A 7,792-nucleotide genomic window follows, 5' to 3' on the forward strand; every position below is an offset into this window, starting at 1 on the left:
GGGTTGAGGGCTTGGCAACCCGACCTGAGTGAACCTCAACATTTTTAATCATTTTTTTATGAAGCTTAAAAGTCGGGTTGAACTCGGTTTAGGTCAAGTCGGGTCAGGGTGAGTAAGTGGTTCCTCGGGTTGGGTTCGGGTTCTGAGTTGCACCCCTATCTACGGAAGCACATTCGACCGGAGCGGATTTTGGCTCTACCAAAGCACGGTCAAAATTCGCCTACGACTAAGTGGAATCGTTCAAATAGGACAGCGCCTGAAAGGGGACTCCGAGCCCTACACGACGACTTTCCTAAAAGCACGGATATACTTAGAAAGCGAGTTCCACGAGGAAATTACTTAGAAAGCGAGTTCCACAAGAAAATTAGAGCATTTCCCGGATAAATATGAAAACCAACTCCTTAGGGAAGTTGCCCAATGGAAAACTCTCCAAAGAAATACAAGCTTTCTAAGCTGCCAAGGACTCCAAGTTTATACAAGGGGACCAAAACTCCATGATACGTATCTTCTTCTACCCAATAACTACTCTCAAGCTCTCATTCTCCGTAAACTCGTAGTGCTCAGATACTGTTTGGTGCTATTATCTGACTTAAGCGTCGGAGCTCCCCCTCTCCTACGGGGCCCTCTAACAAAGTTTTTTTTTTTTGGACATAGGTCATCCAAAGCATCCAACTTCGTCTACAATGCTCAACCGAGGCTCAAGACCGAATTTTGGCACTAACAGATTGGCTCCGTCTGTGGGAAAGACCTAACTTAGCATGGCAACCTTCCTAAAAACTCTGACTAAATGGAAATCAAGTCCCATGAGGGAACTTGGGCTTTCTAAGACAAACATAGAAATTACCATTCAAAAAAAAAAAAAAAAACAAAGATAAGGCTGCGTTCAGCAACCATTCTCTTTATTCTCATTCTGGAATTAAGAATCCGAATGCATTTTTTTAATGCTTCTGGCAACAGAATTGCGTTCGGCAAACTCATATCCAAAATCTGCTTTTTCATTTTTTTTTCGTAGAATGATGTTTGGCTATGACAAAATGAATTCTTGATTTTAAAGTTTTGGAATAACATTTTAAAACTCAGACAAACCCAACCTTGTGAAAGTGGGATGATAAGAACCAGGAATACTATGAAACAAGGAGAAAAGAGAAAAATGAAATATAGAAATAACTCCCATTCAATACTTTATCTGAACATCATAGAACTTCATAAAACATTCCCAGCAAATGCAATGGGTTTTACATAGTAAAATCATGCCTTATAAACCCAGAGTAAAATCATTAAATCATGCTGTATTGAATTGAACGGCAAATGCAATGGTAAACCTATTTCTTTATATGCAACAGAAATGGGTTTATAATAAAAAAACAGCACATGATTTTACTTATGGTTTCCATCCATCCCTGTTAGATATCAGTTCTCCCATATGCAGTTGACTCTTCATTTCTAGCAAATGCAATGGGTACTCCTCCATACATCAAAATCATCGCACACTGGAATCATCACGGTGCAGACAAATATCAAAATAAGAAAAAAAGAAGAAAAAAGAAAACGGAGAGCAACTCCCATGCTGTATTGAATTACCATTCCCCGGCAAAGAACCCAAATGAGCCCAAGAACAGAGGATTATAAGCCCATTTATGTCGTCCTCATCTGCAGCTTCTCAGAAACCCATCTTCTCAGCCGCGGAAAAAAAAAATCAGAAACCCTTTTCGATTCTCCTTCGATAGCATTTCTATCTTAAAAAAAACCCTAATCTAATCATTTTTCAAAAAAACAAAAAAAAAAACCCATTTAAGTGGTGCACATCGTTGGGGCTCTTGATTCTTTGATCGGTTATGTTCAACAGCAGCAAAGATTGGCCTGCGAGGAAGGCCATGGCCGATGGATTTGTTCGTATGTAGTTGTAGAAAGGGATTTGGTGGTTGAAGTTGCACAATCAGCGACACCCATGTTGAGAATGCCCTGTGGCCGGCTGATTGCAAAGCAATGAAATGCGTGTCTGAAGCGAAGGGATTTGAGGAGGAAGTAGAGGTGTGTGAGGAAGGACGGATCTGAAACTATGTGGAACGACAGAGAGAGAGAGGCTTACCCGGCCGGAAGACATCCACTGGTTTAACCGGAGGAGGAGGGATGAAAGAAGGAGAGTTGCTCAGTTGAAAGAGGGAGAGGCGAGTGCGTAGAGAAAAAGACGGCATCAGTTACAATCCCGATAAACTCATTTCACGGATTTTATGAAGCGATAATAGTCGCTTCACAAACCTCGACTTAGAATCATAATAAATGAGTAAACGTATTCTTTTAATAAATAACGAACATCATTCCTTCAATTTTTAGGAAGGTTTAATCATAGAAGCGTTAAAATACGGTTTCTGAATGGTTGCTGAACATGCCCTAAACATAGAAACTAACACCTCAGGGAAGTGCCAATTGGAAAGTCTTCTACGCGAGGCAAGCTTCCTAAGCTGTCTAGGGCCCCACCTCTATAAAAGGACCTCCACGGTACGCATATATGATATAACATCTAAGATCTAAGATCTACGAGTACTGTCACTTTGCTTCTTTGTTGTTTGGATTTGCTTCTTCTTGCTAATTTCTAATTTGAGCATCGGAGTGGTCCCTTGTAGTCCAAACTATGGAACTACTAACACGTGTTCTTTGAATGCAGGACGAGCACATATCGAAGCTCTACCGAAGTACATTCTACTGGAGCGGATTTCGGCTCCAATAGAAGCTCTACCGAAGTACATTCTACTGGAGCGGATTTCGGCTCCAATAGATTGGCACCGTCCCTAGGACCTTCAATCTTTAACTCAAAGATTTGAATCTCCCTCTTCCAAGCATCATGATGGCACGAAGCCAACAAACTCGCTAGGGCTCAGCGAGAGTTCTGCCTACAAGCGGGAACAACCTTCCCCAGATTGAAGAGTCTCCTCCTTCGGCTTCTCAAACTCCCAACGTTCCAACTATGGAGCAGTTTAACGATTTATCCCCGCAAGTGACAGTTTTAGTTATGATACTCTACACTTTTATCACCGATGCAGCTGTACCAAGTGTTCCACCACCGGAGTGGCTTGTGATGCGTACAAACGAGGAGTCGGCTGCACCAGCTGTGTAAGAGCAATACAATCAAGCTCCTCCAGGAAGGAATCCAAGGAGTATACGTCAAACAAGGATCCTTGTAGCCTCCACCTCCGCCTCGAGCCCAGTTGATGCCGATCCTCAGAAACCTTCACAGCTAACAATCCCGCCATTGTTGATCTTTAGCACCAAATCCAAGAGATGCGACGGAAGATTGATGGACCAAAAGGAAAAAGGTCTCTTGGACGAATGAAAAGCTGAAGCGGACCCACCATTCATTCCGGAAGTAATGGCTACACAAATGCAACCGAGCTTCAAGATGCCGCAGTTAGATTTCTATGACGGCATTACTGATCCTTTGGAGTATCTCCCGACTTTTAGGAGAACCTTGCTTTTCCATGGAGCATCTGACATAGTCATGTGCAAAGCCTTCTCCTCAATGCTAAAAAATCATTTAGTAGCTAGTTTTCCAGACTACCACTGGGCTTGATTTCCTCTTTCCAAGAGCCCAGTTGAGAATTTGTTGCTTTCATCGCCAGCAATCGACCTCGACATAAGACCACCGATGCCTTCGTGGCCCTCAAGCAAGCAAAAGGTGTGTCTCTTAGGGACTATGTTGGTCGGTTTAACGCTGAGATATCCCAAATTGCAGAGGTCGACCAGTCCCTAGCAATGACCGCCATGAGGATGGGGGTCCAGAATCCCGACTTAAAGTTAACCTTGGCCTTAGAGCCTATCCAAACGCTCAGGGATCTACTAGCCTGCGCGGACAAATACATGCACTCCGTAGAAAAAGAGGTCAAGGTTGGTTGGATGGGAGATAGGTGAAAAGGACAAGATGATTCCGAGTCCAGCGATGGGTCAAACAAGCAAGCTCGCCAGGGTGAGAATCGGAACCGCTTTGCGTGGATTCGGAATCACCCCCGACTCCTCCACCCTACTGTTTCTTTCTACCTCACCATCTCCACTGTCTCTCTCACCGTCTATTTCCATTTCTATCCCATCCTCCTCGCTCTCCACTAGGTTGATCAGAGACGGAAGAGGGGGTTCAATCTCTACCTCAAAATTTGAATCAATCGGATTCTTGAGAGTTAGCGGCCTCCAACATCTCGAAAAAATCATATAATATATATATGTAATACAGAATCCTGAACGACATGGGTGCGCCACGTGGCACCCCTCCTTAAAATCCGTAAACTCTCTCTATAAGATGATATATTTGGATTGTAGAAAAAAATCTCATATCCCACGTTTTTAGCAAAATTGTTTCCATTACTCAATATCCCATCTATGTTAGCAAAATTGTTTCTATTTATTGGAGAAAAAATCTCCACTTTGTCCCATGATTTTAGCAAAATTGTTTCTATCTCTATGTATCCTACGTATATTGTCAAAATTTTGGCGAATTATTTTTTTTTGCCCCGTGCATCGCACTGGTTGTCCACCGGTAGAAATGAAAGGAAAAAGAAAAAGAGAAGAGAAGACAGGATAAGAGAGAGAAGAAAAAGTTACTGAAATTAGTGAGAGTCGAACAGAAAAGAGGTTGGAAGATTCTCCGGTCACTGTACACTTGCAGAAACCTGTGTTTCTTCTCCAAAAAAAGTTAAGGACCAACGACAAAAAGGTCTTTCCTTCTCCATGAATAGCAACCACAAGTAGAAAAGAAAGCACCTTATGGGAAAGATCGAACCAAGCATGGCACCCTTCCTCAGGGAAGTCGTCTAAATGAAATGTCTCCAAGAAAGGCAAGCTTCCTAAGCTGCATAAGACTCTACGCCTATTAATTAAAGGACCTCCACTCTTAATGGTACACATCTAACATCTAAGATCCACGAGTACTGTCACTATTGCTTGTCCGATGTTTGGATTTTCTACTTGTTGTCGATTTCTGACTTGGACGCCATATTTGGCCGCTGTGAAAAAATATTGAATGGAATATTTGTGGGGCAGTTGTGATAGATAAGCCACAGAGAGACTTCACTGGCCGTGTGGGAGAGTAAGGGGATCATGAACAGCTCTTAAAAAGGAAAACAACAAACAAGTCTAAATAATTAGTTTATTTTTCCCTAGTTTTTATGAATCTATTATGCCACATCTAGCCATTCAGTTATCTTCCTCTTTTTCCTTCCCAAGACCCAACTCAGCTTATACATACGGTCAAACCCACAAATATTCCATGGAATAATTTTTAGTCTGCCAAACTTTTTATGCTATTAGGGCAACCTTCTTTAAAATAGTTTCTAGTGTTTTTTTTTTGGTGCCAAAATGAGGAAAAAAAAGCAAAAAATTACAAAAATGATTTTAAGAAGCCACGATCTGCTGGGCATCTCTATTGTTTCTCATATTCATATGATTACGTCCAAGGTTTTAAATTTTGACCGAATTTCGGTCGATATTGAAATCGAAATTTGATTATACCCAAAATTGTACTGTAGTTTATTTCGGCCAAAATTTCATTTATCCTGAAATTTTGGCCGAAATTTTGGAAAATCCGGCCGAAATAAAGTAGGAGGAAAAATAGCTATTGAAAAGATTCAAATTTTATGCCGAAATTTCGATTTTGGTGAGGACCAAAACGCATTCCGAAACTGAAATTTGAAACCTTGTTTACGTCCAAGGTTTTAAATTTCGACCGAAATCCGAAATTTTCGATAACGAAATTGAAATTGATTATACCCGAAATTGTAGTTTATTTCTGCCGAAATTTAAGGGATTCTACCCAAAAATCTGGATTTTTAGTAATTATTTAATATTATACCTAAATTTCGGCTGAAATTTCAGTCGAAATAAAGAAAGAGGAAAAATAGCCATCGAATAGATTTCGTCGGATATCGGCCGAAATTTCTGTTTCGGTGAGGACCGAAACGCATTCCGAAACTGAAATTTGAAGTTTCCGTCCTCACCGAAACCAAAATTTCAGCCGAAATCTTGAAATTTTGGCCGAAATTTGGTAGAAGTGCTCGAAATGTGGGTTTTTTGGGCCGAAATTTTGTAAAGAAATAAGAAATTAATATTTTATCAAAAAATTCTCCAAAATTACCGAAATTTACAAAATTTCGACCCATAAATTTCGGCAATTTCGGTTTCCGAATGTTTCAGTTTTGGTCTTGACCGAAATCCGAAATTGCCAAAATTTAAAACCACGGTACTACTACTACTTAGGTCATAAATCCTCTTCTACCCTGAACTATTTCTTACTATTACGATCAAAGATAACAAAAGAGTTTTGGGTTCCACATGGCTTCATATGAAATCAAGACCCTTGATCTGGACCTTTGATCATGTATAACCTCGTGACCCGACTAACACGGTCTTGGTCCCACACCTAACGGACGATCCATAAGTATGGTAAAAGGCAACAAAAAAGCAAGGGCTAAGATTTTCCTGTGGAGCCATAAATAAGGGTTAATGGATAAAGGGCCTAGGATCATCCCATGAATAAGGCTTAATAGATCAAGGGGCTAGGATCATCCGATCAGGGTTTCTCAATGGCATTCACCCGGACTTATAGTGATAATTATGATCAACGGATTTAATCGTGTATATAAGTCCGGCCCATTTACTTTTGTTGCCTAATCTTAGATGTCCATTATGATCATCCACTAGATCAACGGCCCTGATTATACATACACTGCCCATGTGGGACCCACTATTGATCATTGTCACTTCTTCGGTGATATCGTTCATTAGTCGATCCCAGTGGAAGCAAATCCTTGCCTCTAATTATGAAGAGATGGAACACTTATTGTTTTTAATTTTCTTTAATTTAAATTAATTTAAATCTACTATCGATCAAATCTCAAATGTTTAGACTCAAGCTTTCATGGATTTTTTGCGTTATCTGCAAGAAGTCAAAGTGTCTACCTCCTCTTGATTCCCACTTTACCTTTGCACTCTACTTTTCTAAAGAAAATTCAAAATCTTATTTTAATAGTGGCACTCCTTCCCCAGGAAAAAAAAAAAAAAAAAACCCGGCAACCAAACGGAGCAGCTCGTTTGGATGCCAGAATTTTTTTGGTTCTTGGGACTTTTGTGGAATTTCTGCAGAAAACCCACGTTTGGTTGCTGGTTAAATAGTGGGCTCAAAAAAATCCCACAAACTAAAATAACCCCGCACGAAACCCAAAGCTGGAAAAAAAATATCCAAAGAACCAAAATAATCCCGCACGAAATCCGAGGAACCAAAATAACCAAAAGAAGAACTTTTTTCTTCCCAACAGTTCAAGCAACCAAACAAAGATTTTTATTTTACCGGGATTTTTTTTCCCACCATAGTCCGGTCAACCAAACATGGGATTTTTATTTTACCGGGATACTTCCAGGGAGTTTTTTTTCCCACCAATCTCTCAGGAAGTTTTTTGTTCCACAAAAGTCCCAATAACCAAAATAATTCTGGCATCCAAACGGAGCAGGCAATCAAAAATAGTTTAATGATAAAGGTGTTAATACGCATGATTTTCCTAATGATTAATGAAACTAAAGCAGGCAAGATAGACTACTACTTCATTAAAAAAAAAGAAAAAGGGAAATGATATTCCCCCCCCTAAACGGATAACCCCCCGCGCTTCTCTTAAGGTTTATGTGAGAATGGTTCACTGCTTGAGAATAAATTCACCCCCTTTAACGTTTTTCTTTGCCTTTAGGAGGGGTGTATTTTATCCGCCCGGGGGTGGGGGATATCATTTTCCTTATGATTAATGAAACTAAAGATAAA

General features: G+C 40.3%; 1 long non-coding RNA gene across 1 annotated transcript; it reads right to left on the minus strand.

The window, feature by feature from the left end:
• Positions 1–1,350: 1,350 nt before the first annotated feature.
• LOC143880964 (uncharacterized) lies at positions 1,351–2,315 on the minus strand. The gene is made up of 2 exons (XR_013251822.1): positions 1,582–2,315; positions 1,351–1,490 (listed from the first exon to the last, which is right to left on the minus strand). It is a non-coding gene; the product is annotated as an uncharacterized LOC143880964 (long non-coding RNA).
• Positions 2,316–7,792: the final 5,477 nt, after the last annotated feature.

This window comes from Tasmannia lanceolata, unplaced genomic scaffold, assembly GCF_043159265.1.
Source record: "Tasmannia lanceolata isolate RefF3 unplaced genomic scaffold, GAP_Taslan_0.1 ptg000007l, whole genome shotgun sequence".
In the NCBI taxonomy this organism is placed as follows: Eukaryota; Viridiplantae; Streptophyta; class Magnoliopsida; order Canellales; family Winteraceae; genus Tasmannia; species Tasmannia lanceolata.